We start from the raw sequence: 14,870 nt of genomic DNA on the forward strand, positions 1-14,870 counted from the left end.
GATAGCACATAGCATCACCAGGGGAGCAGCGTGCTTTCCCCTTACCTCTTTTGTACCTTTATATGTCCACAGGAAGAATGTTCATATCTGAGGCTTCCTGACAGTCAACAGAAAGACGCAGGCATTTTGAGAGCTCTTTTCAGCTCACAATATAGCAATGTAAATACCTCACATGAATCAAATGAGCTATTTCTGTTGGTTAACTAAAAGGGACCCGAGGATGACTAGCTCAAGAGTTTCCTCCTCTGTGAGGAGGAATAATAATAAGAGAGGGTAATAAGATTTTGAGAAGGCTCACATGTATGAAGAATCAGATGTCCAAGACACCACTTGTTTGCTCAAAACCTTCTGATGCCCTTTTACTGAGGAGTCATGTTTAAAAACAGCCAGTTCTGATTATAATTAAGGGAATTTTAAAACACTTGATTGCAACTGGTGTCCAATCTTTATTTTTTAAAAATGATCAGCCAGAGGTGTAGAGAGGGAGTCACACATTGCCTGATATTTATGGTTCTATTTCTCAGTGTCCCACATGGGGGGGGGGGGGGGGGGGGGTGTTTGCCTTGTCTTTCTATGTCTGCACACATACCTACTCCACATACATGAGCATTAGTGGGAGTGGATGTTTTCTAGAAAACATACAATGCCCATTGTGCAATACTAAGCAAATGCAAGGTACTATATTGTGTATGTAAAAGGCATTTTATGTGGTATAATAGAGAAAAATCACTAAATTGGACATGGTCCATGAATGCAGATAATATTCCATGACATGGGACGAATTAGTCCAGCCAAGAAACATGATACCACATATTTAAAAAGGAAATTTGGCTCTTTAAGGAATGATGATACCTTTTCCCCAGCTATTGTATCTTTTCCATCATAACTTAAAACCTCAGGTTATGATTTTATGATATCAATGTGCAACGTATTAAAAAGATATCCTTCTTAGTGAGATAATACTTCTTCATTAGTTCCTGAAAATCAATTCATTTTGGATGCTTCTAACTGCATTGTCTGGAATCAGGACACCCAAATCAGCAGATCTCTTAGAAACCCACTGCTTCTAGGTTTTAAAATCTACCGATTCATAATGAAAAGGAATTTAATACATTTAAATGCTTTTAGTGTAGCACAATTGGAGGAGTTTTATGTAAATTCTTAGCAAAATTTAACAACAAAATGAAACAAGTATCTTCTGTAATGTGGAAAACAGCATATGTGAAAGAAATACATGGAAATTGCTTAGTTATTCAGAATGACAACTTTCCAAGTTCTATTACTGCACATCAGTTCTGCTCAGGAACAATAGACCGTTACTTTCAGATGGGATGAGAAGATCTTCTTCCCACCCAAGGCTGCACAGAGCAGGAGCAGAAAAATCACACGCAGGAATGTCTGCCTCCCTGTCTTACTGTTTCACAGCTCTTCATACAGTTTAGCTCATGTTGATGAGCACTTAAGTGCTAGCTCCTCTCAGAGATGCACGTGCCTTCACTTACGATGCAGAGCAAACTGGCTTGCCTCAACATCAACAGTACTTTTTCGGTATTTAAGTGGGAAGGCAAGGATCTGTTGCAGCTGATTTCAGTGCTGCAGCATGCAGTGCTGGCGATAGGCCAGACAGGGCAATTTCTGAGCACGTCGCGCTTCCAAAGCATCTCAGCCTCCAGCCGGTCCCACGGCTTTGCCCAACATGAGCCAGGCTGCAGGTGTGGGCTATAGCTGCCAGCTGTAACCATTCAGTTGATCCATCAATTGTGGCAGGGCTGAAATAAAAGATGTATTAGGGAAGCACTCTTCCCTGTGTTAAATTAAGGGAAATGACTTGTCCCAAACAATATAGGGGATAAAGTAACTGAGGCCTTTGTTACTTGTGGCTATGAAGGATGATTCTTAGAATTGGTCCTTATCCCACTTTTCTGACCAAAATATTGCATTGGCCACAATGCTATTTTAAATTTTCCCTCATAATATATTCAGGTTACATAGATACAAATAGCATTTATATCCAACACTTTTCAGTAGTGTTCACACTTCAGCCATGGGTGAACAGCAGAACTTACAGTTATTAGCACAGTTTGCAACTGTCCTCTCACCTAATAACCCAGATATTATTGGCAAGACAACACAAATAATAAAAGAAAAAAATATGTTCAAATATCAATGAACAAAAAAATATCTTTTAAGTACTTCTTCAGAATAAAAGCCGCTACAGATGCAAGACACTTTTTTTCAATAGTAAGTGGACTGGACAATAAGATAGCTGGACGTATCTAACACCTCCTGAACATTGCACCTGCCGAGGACCTCAGGGGTGGTTGCAAGTACTCTGTCCCTGACCACACCTGGCCCAGGGGAAAGCTGCTCACACATCCTGCAAACCGAGATGCTCAGGCCTGGAGGTTGGCTGGGGAGACGGCACTTTGCAAGGTCATGCAGGGCTGCCAGTGCTACTTGGCTCCTACTCAACTCCCTGAAAAAAACACCACCATTTCTGAACATGGCTAACAGTGTTACATTTCAACATTTATTTGTTAGTTCTACTGTCTTGCCAATTGCACTTGAACCCTGAGGGTGACTGGATAGCTATAAATCTTGATAGTCCAGAATAACTATGTTTGAGACAGAGCCTTAAAAGTACATGTAAGTATCTGAGAAGAGGTATAAGGCCTCTGTTCCTACAGTATGCTAAAGGTTCATTACTCCTAACATCTATGTTTGCTTTCTTCCTTTGAAGAAAGGTAAGACCATTCCCGTATTAGCCATAAGAAAAGAGTTACAGATATACAATGTGGCAGGTATAAGATGCTAGAAGCCACTTAGTTCTGGTTTTCTTATCAATCAATCAACATTATCCAGTGCAGCACAGTGCTTTTGCAGCTTACATCCCTGGACATCTTCCCAGAGAAGTCAGGGGGCAAGAGAGAAAGGAGAAATAGGCTCCAGATCTCGTCCCAGCCCTGAGGTGTCTCACATTGCCAACCCTGCAACCAGGAGGAACTCCTGAGTTTAGGCAGCTTAGATGATACAGCCAAAGTAATTAAAACTAATTTCTTAGTATCACACAGGCAATGTGATAAACCAGGCAGCTGAATTCGTATCTGCTCAGAAAAGAAGTACATTACTTTTTAAGAGTATGTATAATGTGTGACAGATATTTTGGATACTCTTGAGCTGACATCTGTAGAGATGTGAGACCATTACAAAAGCACAGCTCATTTTCCTTTATTTTCCCATAAGGACTGTAGAAAAGAAAGGGGAAGGGAGAGAATGCTATTAATACAGTGAAACCCCATAAATAAGAATAGATATTGTGAAAACTGCTGAAAACAAGACTGGTTTGGTTATTCTCTTAACTTATGAATATTCATACAGCCATTACCATTGCTGTTTTCTCGAGCTTCAAAGTCTGAATTGGCAAAATCTATACTTTTCAAGCAATACCGCTGATATGTTTAAGTAGGTAACAGGCAAACCTCAAAAGCTTTGGCGAGTCCATTTTATAAAAAAAAAAAAAATATTTAAAATTCTGCATGTTTGTTTCAATTTATCTTAACATCTTGGAATTCAGACAGAAAACCTAAGATCAGAATTTTCTCATGAGATTCTCCTCCCTGGAAACAACTGAAGGGTAGCACCTTCTGCACTGTTCTCATCCTTCCACTTCTGATCTCAGCAGAAACTGAGGTGCACAGCTGACTCCAATATTTATTTATTTAGAAAGCAATGGAACATTTTGAACCTTAAAACAAAAAGAAAGAAAGTTTCATTGCTTGGATTTCTGCCAAAGATGTGATGAATTGTACTAAACAATTGTTAAACAGCAATTGTTATAATTTAGGGCATTTGGTCTGTGCCAAATGCTACTCCGCTGTGCATTATTGTAATTTAGGGTGCAAGCAGCTTGCTTACCCAAATATCAGCACAAAACTTGGCTGGTTAAATTATCTAGCTGTTTTCCCATGGCTCCTCTTTGAGTCGAAGGGAAGACACAGGCTCTGTGATACAGTAATTCAGAGCAGAAGGCTAATTTAGGTGCTTTGAATTGTACCCTTGGTGACTGCCTCATTCTCCGTTTAAGTTAGTGGCCAAGCTGGGTATCTAAAGTCGGCATTGTAAAAGTCTCCCTGTTTCTTACACTGACCTTTGAATGATAATTAGGACCTGTCTGTATAACATCTAGTAAAACAAGGCTCCAACCACCCAGACATCTGTTACCAAATTGATCTAATCCAAAATGATTTGTACTCCCACATACACACTGAGGTATATTGGCATTTAGTAATAAAGAAAAAAAAGCAATTAGGAAAGCTATATTTGGCTTTATGCTGCAGGAAAATGACAAAAATAACCTAATATTGATGTGCATGTTAAATAAAACTTCTATTTGCCTTTAAGATTTAAATATATAATCTACTAAGTTAGTATTTTTCATCTTGTCTAGACCAACTATCGCCTGCTTAATAATTGTCTGCTCCTTTCATTATCTTTTTTATAAAATAAAAGTATTTAACCGTAGTAAATAGCTACCAGGCACTGAATGTATATAGTTCTCTTTTACCATTCATTGTCTCCTGTTTCTCTTTCCATAGTTTAACGTTGCTTCAACAGGGAAATTTCTGCCAGTCCCTCTTACCACGGTACATCACGTCCCATTGGTCCCAGCCACAGGAAAGGGCATTAAATGCAGAGCTGCTAAGGCTGGTTTTTTACCACTGTTGGTTCAAAGATATTTGAGTGCTACAGAAATGCTATCACGTCTTCCTCTCTCTTCTGTGCCACATACAAGATACCTGCAAACCATTGAGCTCTTTACCCAAATGTATCCCCATTCTTGCATTCACATTGTCCAGTGCTTGCTCTTGCTTCCACATGCTTTCAGATAGAAAATGTTCAATAAGATAGCTACAGCAAGCTGAAATTTTTTCAGTGGAGTAATTTTGCCTCAGAAAAGGTAGTGTTATAATTTTTTCTGAAAAAATTATTTTTATTGACATTTTTTCTATGAGGGAAAGTTGCTTCTTGTTTCTCATTTTGTTAAGAAAACAACCAGCATCACATTCTGACATTTTCTGGTAATTTTCCTTCACTATTGTTTCATTAATTTATTTAGACTTTAATATTCTAACGTGTTTATTCAAATGTTATTCAAATACCAGGTTAAATGTTATTCAAATATCAGGTTATAAGATCTGTTATTCTAATGCAATGTTTTGAAGTTATCTCAACAGAATACTTGCTACATCAAAAGGAAAAAAATATTTTCTCAGAAGTAAATTACTGCAAATTTTTAAATTCTGCCTGATGGACATTTGGTTTTAACTTCTAATTTCTAATAAAAACAAAGTCTGACATTTTCATAAAACAAATTCTGCTTTCCAACTTCCTACTGCTGACATTATTTTTATTATGTTAGCAATTGTATTCTGAACTAAGGAACCACACTTTTTAACAGAAAATAGTAAGGAACTAGCAGGCAGTCCTAGATGAGCATGCACTCCTGTTTATGCTGTGACTAGCAAAGGAAGTTTATGTTCATGCAGAAATGAGACTTAAATAAATATTTCCTATTGGACTTATATAAGCACATGTCATGGCATAGTTGGAAACCTGAGATTTAGTCATTAAAAAACCAGCTGATGTAGATGGCAAATGTCAGCAAAGGAGATACAGTTCATTTTCCAGTTCATTGGCATAGGAAACTAGTGGTTTAATAGGGTGATAGGCCAACTGATGTTTGATTTTTTTTCCACACAGTCACAAAATTTGGTAAAAGTTACATCACTTCCTTGCACACTAGCCCCGCTAAATTGTTTCCTGTGCCAATGTTCCAGCTGAAGTTGGAAATACTGGAGGATTTCTTTCCCTTTCTGAAAAGCCAAAGTTAATGGTGGCTGAAACCAGTTTCATCTGGTATTACTTGAATATTGATATTATACTTTAAAAATAACAGCAAAAAATATGTAATGGGTTTCATTGAAGTGCATAAGAAGTTCCTGATAAAAATAACAGAAACCATTTTACTTATTTAGTATATGCATAATATCCCATTAAAAACAAGCCAGCATTAGCAAGAAGATAGACTAGAGCATCGTTTGGACTTTTTTTTAACTCTGATTTTGGGACACAGTAACAAACACTCTATAATATCTCCACTTTTCAAAGCACTCAAGAGCATGAACAGAGCTGTATGGAAAGTGAATACAGAACTGGGGAGCACAGTTGTCCCTGGCAGTTCAGTGCTCCCTGAAGCCCCCAAATTTTCTTTCCTTGGTTAATGGAGACACATAGCAATCTCCTTCGGTCAGCTTCTCTGAGTGTGATCAGAACTTTGCAGACTTCAAAAAAAGGATGACACTTTGCCAAGCCTGTGTTTAGAGAGAAGACAGTGCCTGTCATTCTAAGGATCTGAGCTTGGTTTCTGAATTAAGCATATTCAGACTGCAACTGTGGGTGGCAGAAGAAGTTTGTGGGAGCAATCACTCTTATGTTTAGCTCTCTCATCCCACCCAAAGGTGGTTGAAAATGGTTTTGTTGTTGTTTCTAGAGGATCTCTGTCAGCAGAAGACAAACTAAAAAGAGTAACCCAAAAGTCTTAAATTGTGAGATTAAGTGATGTCTTGTAATTGACTTGGCATATGATATTGCAGGCCTCAGAAAAACAGATCAAGCACAGGCAAATATAGTCATTAGTGTTGAACAGATAGTGAAAAGGAAACAGAAATTTTGTCCTGACTATCCCAGCTGAAAACTTCTGAAATCGCATGGCTACTGATGGAAGGAGATGTTTATGGATGTCAATACTATGACCAAAGCTCACATTTTGATGTGTGGTTAAGGTCTGGGGAAAAGTCTGTATACAGTACAATATTTGCATGACCATCTTATCAAAATAACCTGAATGCTTTCCTCTTTTTACTAAGCTTTTGATCAATTATAGATTTTTTTAAAATAATGTATGTTACAATTGCTGTGTATCTAAATGAATATTGCTATCATAAGAGCTGTGCAGAGCCCTGCAAAATGATGTGTGATTGGCTGGATTGAAAAAACAAAAATCGTAACAGATATCTTAGGAAACATTGGAAAACATTTATGGTTTTACATATGGTCAGGATATCTTGGAAAGCACACTACAGCTGGAACTGCATTACTAAGAGAGGCCTGCCCAAACACATCTGAGAGAAACAGTTTTTCCAGAAAGCCTCCCCTCCATCTGCAGATCTAGTGGATGCGTTTAACCAGTTTTAGATAGCTCTTCCTCCTAGGCTATCTACTTGGAGTTTTTTTCTTTCTGCAGCATAATCGGTAAGACTACATTTCAAGTGGAAGCTGCAGTGAAGAAAAGAACCACCATGTGTTTGCCTGATTATCACTGGGGTTTGATAGCATGGTAATAAAATGCCAGCACAGGGGTAACAGCAGAGCTCCAAAGCTGCTGATCCTGGTGGAGCTACATTTACACAAATGCATTTGTAAGAAGTGCAAAGAGCTTGATTACAGTAAGTATGGCCTGATTTTGTAGTCATGAGAAACTACGTCAGAGGGAGCTTAGTTTATCACTAGGATGTTTGTGCATCGTTGTTAGACCTTTCCCACGACTCCCCAGCTGTATCTCCTGTCCATCCCCGCAGGACTCGCTGTTGTCATGCAAGATGCAAAGAGGGAAATGAAGCCTTAGCACTTCTGTGAGAGGGCAAATAACCTCAGCTTTGGGTTATGCACATCATCGGAAAGCTGATGTGCAGACAGAATGAAGACACACTAAGTGTGGTTACAGCATGAGCATAAATGTAGAAATGGTACTCGAGTACCGTAGATATTTCATCTGAAATACACATCTGTATTTGTTTCGCTATAATTTAGTGGCCTAGGTATTCAACCTGCCCAAAGCATCAAGCTTATTTAGTCACTGCTAGTAATATGTCTGCAATCAGAATGCACATGGCATCGGGCAAAATCCAGTTCAGTGGTATTACTTTACACATTGCAATAGGAATAAATTTGGGAGAGGTCTGCACAAGGCCTATCCCTAACTTAGGCTATCCTAATGCTCATTATAAGGTCTAAATGGGATTACACACAGAGATAAATTTGCCATTAATTATTAAAGTAAAAAAGACAAAAACTGAAGAATAATGAGTAGATACTCTGCAATATTAATATGGGCAGCCATCAAGTATCTAACAAGTTTAAAAAGTTAAGGAATATGTATTAATTTTATTTCAAGTGGTGCTTCTTTTCCTAGTCAAATATTATTTCCTCTCCATTTTGAAAGCTAAAAGGAAAAACTAAGTTATCAGATCTTGTGATATCTGGTTTACAAATGAAGGAGCAAGTCCTATTATTCCTCTATATTTATCATCATATTTATGTCCCATTACTCCTCTATATTTATCATTATATTTATGTCACATTTAATCTTACTGTACTATGCTTTCTTTGACAAAAATTTAAACTAGATATCACTTAATGCAGATTTTTGGCTACTCACTTTATTTTTATAATTTCAAAAGACAGGAAAAGATGAAATCATAGTTGCAAGTCTCTTCCATATACCACAAGGGGCAAGGATACCATAGGCTATCCGGCCACTCATGCCATCTCATTAAGGTAATAGGTGAAATAAGAAACATTTCGAATGTGGCGCATCTCTAGTCTTTCAAACTGCTGCCATAATTTTTAGATACTTATGTCCCAACTGAGAAAATATGTATGCGCATGCTCAGCTTTAAAGACGGCAGTAATCCTTTTGAATTCATTGAGACTATCCAGTTACTTAACATTAGTTACGTATTTAAGGGAGATGAGTCTCTCTCATTTGGTTAGTCCCTTTTTCTACTCAGTCTTTTTTCACCTATTCACAAAAAGGAATCCTGCAGGATGCAGCAGTTATTCTTGTCATAGGGTTATTACATAAAATGATGACTAGCATTTCCACTGTCACATATAATAGGTTATTATTTTCTGCCTACCTGATTTCTACCTACATTTTCAATTAAATGCAGTGTTCTTAACCTCTCACTCCATTACCCTAGTCCATTATTAAGCATCTGTTGCAAAACTGTTGCAATGATCACTGTGTAACAGCTTCTTTTGGGATGGCAATGAGATTTTCTTAAATCTCTTTACCTTGGCTCAGGTAAATCTCGCTTGCACATAAGAAATGAGGGAGGAGATAAACTAATAGAATCCATCAGATACATTGTGCAACACAGTTAACTATAGTGGTGGCAATTCCCTTCTTACTCCTCCTTCAGCTTATCGTTATTATTTTCTTATTATGGTTTATTAAGGTGATATGAGTCTATTATCTGTTATCTTTTATTTCCTTTAAAGCCACATAGAATTTCACCCTGTATTGTGGGAGAGTTTAAGCATCAGACTCAGTATGCTGAACTTTTAATTTTCCAAAGCAGGCAGTGGAAAAATTACACAACCTCACTGTTTCCAATTAGTTATGGACTTCTGTTTATTCCTTTACCACAAGCATTTTTGCTTAGTTAGTAGTACAAATTGTTAATCATAAAAATGTGCTATCTATCTCACATGTTCTAAGAATGAAAAAGGAACTGGCTCCTTGCCCTACAGAACTCAAGCAATCCTCACTCCTCCATTTCCAGAACCTTTTCCCAAGGAGTCTGATTGACTGATGACAACAACTAAAAGATTACCGTGAACCCACAGAACACCACTGCCTGTCTTCAACATTTCCCATTAGGTGAGACTCCCAAGGAGTGATGCTATGTGCAGCTTAGGCAACAACAAATAGTACATCCTGCCATTCTCTTAGAAATTCATTTCACCGTCTCTTGACAGTGAGATGGTAGCAGATAAAAAAGTCTCCTACTATGTACCTTGAGTATGCATCCAAAAAAATGTTAGTACATTGATGAGAATTCATAGTAACAACATTAAAATGATGTCAGGATTGGGAAAAAAGTTCTGAGATAGATTTTATAGAATTTAGTATGTCCAGTCTAGAGCAAAGACATAGTAACTGTCCCCAAATAAATATAAAATTATTCATATTTAATAAAGTAATGACAATGATAGAGATAACTAAGAGTAATTGTTCTTATTAGTAAGAATAAAATAAAAAATAATAGACACCTGGAACGAGACAAATGTGGGGCAAAGAATAAGAAAATTATATTAAGATTTTTAAACCAATCAAAGAAACCTTCCAGGAGGTCATTAGAAAAATACTTGCAAGCTCTGCATAACTCTACCTGCTTATGTTTCTTCTGTCATATTCTCCAACTTTCTCAGGCACTCTGTTCCCTTGTCCCTTCTAAAAGTTACTCACTCACATTCTTGTTTTCTCTACTGCTCCTTTTAGGCTGCCCTGCAAATGTGCAGCACTTTTTTTTTTTTTTTTTTTTCACTTTATGTGTAAGGACTGCCCCCCAGCATTCACCATCTTCTCTTTTATCTTAAACTCACATCACACCCCTGAAGCCTTCTAAAACTTGATCCCAGTGATGGTGTCATCACTTGGTTCTGACCCTAGGCCATGGCCCAGCCTATTGTCTCTGCGTGACTCTGTGACCCCTAGGACAGAGGCAAAGGCATACTTTTCATAAGTCACTACTGATTTAAGATGGTTCTGCTAATAAGCGCTGTCTAAAGACGCATGCTTTACACTTTCTAAAAATCGGTATCTGATAGTCTTTGAAACTGGTCCCTACATTTGGAATATTTAACATTTGCTAATCACTTTAAAAATTTGCCAGTCTTTTTCCAATTTTTTTTTTTTTTTTATAATTTACTTTATAAACAGACAATGTCAAATCTTTTCAGGTGTCTGTTTGGAAATGTAGTCTTAGTAAGTTGTGCCACAATGCAGTGGTGTGGGTTAGTTGGAAGAATAGACAAAGTTTCCAATAGTAATGAATCTGCCACTCTACTAATTCATGAGCCATTTTTTTTCAAACATCGGCTATCAGATAGAAGTGAGAGGAATAATAGAATATAACTTCTCCTTTACAATGCTCTGTTAATACAGAAAGGCAAAGATGCCTCTGCTCTAAGGAAGCTGTCAGCAAAGTTGCAGGCTGGAGGTCCCAGTATCACTTAAAGTACTGGCAAGCAGGAGGTCATTGCTGGGGAATGAAGCTTGGGGAGGAAAGCAAAAGGAAAAGGCTGGGGGGGTGGAGGGGGAGAATCAAGGATCTTTCTTCACCATTCTTTTTTTACAGCTTTTGTGTGTCTGGACTGATTTGTTGTGGGAGAGCTGCTGGAGACAGTATATTTGGCACAGGACAGGGTAGCTCAAAGCCAAAAGGATGGTGCCATTGCCAGTTTAAACCATGGGTTTTCTTTTTTTTTTCTCTTTCCCCCTCCCTCCTTTTTCTTTGAAGGAAGGAAAAGAAAAAAGGGGAAGAAAGGGAGTTGCAATGAAAACCAGAGCAGTGGGTTAACAACGGCCCTGCAGGCTTCAGTAGACTGGAAAGATACACGAGGCACTTCCTCTACCATCTGGCATGCAATTCTGCTGCTGCTGCTCTTAGTACATAACTTTGGAGTGAATAAGCAAACAAGTAAAACTTTTTAAGAGACACCAATTATGAAACATCAGCTATTAATCTGTCAGCTTCTCCCTTCCCTTTTCTCCCACCACAGTATTCCTTTCCTCAAGTCTTTCCTAGTTCTCATGTCTACCTGTGAAAATATGCACTGCCTTGTCAGGTTTTCAGATCACTCCGTTCGCCTTTTCGTTGGCATTGCTTCTCAGGATGAACGAAGGCCAGAGCTAATACATTTACATTTACATTTCTCTTGTAATCACTTAAGCTTCTTTGACTCGGAGTCAGAGAGAAATGCAGTTAGTAGCAATAAAGCCATCCATCTCTGTTGAAAGATTTCCTTCAAGTCTGGCTGGAAGCGGGAATGCAAAAGACAAGTTTTAGGTGAGCCGATCTTGCTTAAGGACTGTTTAAAATGCAGTCACAAATGGCTGGGTACACTGCTGTGTAGGACTGTGTTATGTTTTAGTTCTGATGGCTTTTCTCAAGCGCAATGAAAAGTGTTATGTTGAGGTCACATCTTCAAGTTGGGTAAATCATCACAGCACAACTGAAGTCAGAGAAACAGAGAACTTGCAAAATCTGAGCATTTTGTCTCTTAGAAGTCTCTGAGAGTGATGCTACAGCTGATTTTTGATGCTGAAAACCTCATAATCAAATATGTATCTGCCAGGCTTTCCTGTGAGCAGCTCTTATGTGGCTCCATTCTTATAACAAAAAAGACAAAAGGAAAGTCAATCAGCAACAGCAAAATCTTGGATGAATTAAGGATAAGTAATCACTGAATTGTAGTACAATTGTGAAGCACAAGTTTAGTAAGAATAAGATGTATTAATTTACAGACTTACGCATCAATGCCAGGCAACACTTTTTACACAACTTTTTTTTTTTTTCATTTGCAACTCCTGATCCTTAAACCGTCCAGAAAGCAGGGGAAAAAAAGAAACTCCAGGCTACCTAGAGCAGTTGCTTTCATTTGACACTAACTTTCCCAGAAAAAAAAAAATAGTGTCTGTTAGGTTTATTACATAGCTTCTTGAAATACTAAAACTATAACAAAAACAGACCTCAGTTTCCAGGCATTTGCTTTTTGACTGTCCTCCTGCTTTGCACCTGTAGAACTGTAAGCGAAAACAAATACAGCAATTAATGATTCGATTCTGACTGCCTGATCCTATCCACAAGGCAGGTATGTATCCAAGTGACCCAACTACAGGTGGCACAAAACTTTTCACAGTTCTAAGGATATAAAAAGGTAGTGTAGGTTTTGAAAACTCAGAAGAATTGCTACTGCTGCTATCAAGAGGGTTGGTGGCTAAGTTCTGTTAAGCACTTAAATATTCAGATATTCATCTAAAAATTGGGCTGGGCATCTGTGAATACATGCTCTTCCAAGATGTCTGGTATTTTTTTGCATCCAATGAAGCTGGAAATGCCACAAGGATAGCCTTTCTTTCACAGTGCTCTGGCACTTCTGCTTGCTCTTTGCCCCAGCAGGGAGCAGGAAGTGCAGAGGTAAACAAAGAGGAAAAACAATAACTGAAAAAAAAGTTACTGCAAGTCCTGGTAGCTCAAAACCAAAATGAAGTAGTTGGGGTGTAAGGTTTAACTCGCCCAGTAGGCAAGTAGTCTTTTAAGACTTTTGGACTTCAGTTGCCTATTTATCCCTTTCTAACAGGAACAACATTGCTTTAAAGAGTAATTGCACAACACGCACTAATATGAAAAACCTAAAATATCACAAGAAGCCATATAAACTTAAAAACCAGTAACATTTCCCTTTCCACAAAATTATAAGCATAGATTGTATGAATGTGTTAATGCCTGCGCTACTGTACTGCACATCATCTATTTGTTTTCTTTGTTCTTAACCCCTTTGTTCCAAGAGTCAGGATATCCTGATGCTACGGACTCTGCAAAATAACAGTACAACAACAATAGTATAATTCTTTGGAAGCACTTCACAATTTTCAAGACAGAGCCGCCTGAAAGTGCAGTATGCTAACAGTATGGCACTACAGCCTGCAGTCAACATAGGGCTAGTTTTTGAAAAGCAGTAGAGTTGTCGGTTTGAGGTGGGAACATTAAGATAAGCATGGCAGAGGGTCCTAGAACAGGGGAAACAGCACGCTGCCCCTGCTGATGCTGGCGTGAGGAGGAAAGGCTTGTGCACTCCATTTTCTACATGGAAGGGTGTTTGTTAACTTTCAGTCCATTCTCCTGGCTCCTCTTCATCTGTGAAGGAAGATCCTGCTTGTTTGCCAGTTTATTTTTCCATCTGGAGAGACGGCAGAACATTGAATGTAACCTGGAGAAGACAAATGTATTACTACGCATGCTAGGAAATATTATAATGCCCACTAAAATCCCATTAAATAAGTCTTCTGCAATTTTACTAAAAACGAAGTGCTGGTGCAAGGGCCCACCCCCCACCGCTCTGCTGTACGCTCTATAAACTAACAGCTAAAGGACGGACCAGTACCAACAGCAGGCTGAAAGGGAGATACTCTATAAAGGCAAAATAAAAGTTCTGAAAATCGCAAGGACCCTCCCGGCCAGGGATCCCCTGGAAGGGAGGGGTGCTGCTGCGGTGCCTGGCCAAAGGCAGCGAACAAGCGCAGGGAAGTGCTCGCTCACGGCTGCAGAGCCCCGGCACGCCACCTCATTTCTGCATGAGACACAGCACCCTCCCGGGCGGCTTCGCCTTGTTTTTAAAGATTAGCGATGAATAATTGTCTTCTCGTTGGAGCCCGTGAGCGATCGCTGCCACCAGGCAGCGTCCTAACGTGAACCCATTCAGGTGGAGCTTTGCAGCCAAGGCGAGGAGGACGCGGGGCAGACCCCGCACCCTCCCCACAAACCGCGATTCAGCAACTCGTCGAGCGCCGGCACCTTCGCAGCCCTTCTGGACGCTCCGCTCGGCTGCTTCCCCTCGGGCTGCCGTCCGTCCCAAAGCGGAGCAGGCGGGGGGGCACCGCGCGCCGCCGGCGGGCTCCTGCCCCGCTCCCGGCCCTCGCAGCCAGCGGCGGGACGTGAATCACCGCCTTTCCCCCCCCCGGCCCAAGGGCAGCCGAGGTTACGGCGGGCTTTGACTGAGAAGCCAAAACCCCCACCGGCTCCGTAGCCAGCCCGGCGAGGGCGAGGAGGAAGGCGGGGGTGGGGGGGGGCTCCCCCACGGCATCACGGCAGGGATAAAGTCAAACCGCCTCCTCCCTGCCCTCCTCCTTAGTGCACAGCGGGGCGTGAGGGGTGGCTCAGCCCGCCCAGCCCCGCTGCACCCGGCTGCCGCCGCCGGGCTGCGCCGGCCGCCCCCGCCCCGCCGTGCTGCCGCCGCCGCCG

At 40.0% G+C, this 14,870-nt stretch overlaps 1 protein-coding gene and 1 long non-coding RNA gene across 2 annotated transcripts in view; one reads left to right on the top strand and one right to left on the bottom strand.

The window, feature by feature from the left end:
- Positions 1-14,870, top strand: part of PDE7B (phosphodiesterase 7B) — a 183,238-nt gene that overhangs the window by 83,488 nt on the left and 84,880 nt on the right. The gene's annotated exons all lie outside the window — the stretch shown is intronic.
- Positions 9,458-14,832, bottom strand: LOC128140528 (uncharacterized). The gene is made up of 2 exons (XR_008234767.1): positions 14,424-14,832; positions 9,458-13,839 (listed from the first exon to the last, which is right to left on the bottom strand). It is a non-coding gene; the product is annotated as an uncharacterized LOC128140528 (long non-coding RNA).

Source organism: Harpia harpyja, chromosome 4 (genome assembly GCF_026419915.1).
Source record: "Harpia harpyja isolate bHarHar1 chromosome 4, bHarHar1 primary haplotype, whole genome shotgun sequence".
NCBI classification, from domain to species: domain Eukaryota; kingdom Metazoa; phylum Chordata; class Aves; order Accipitriformes; family Accipitridae; genus Harpia; species Harpia harpyja.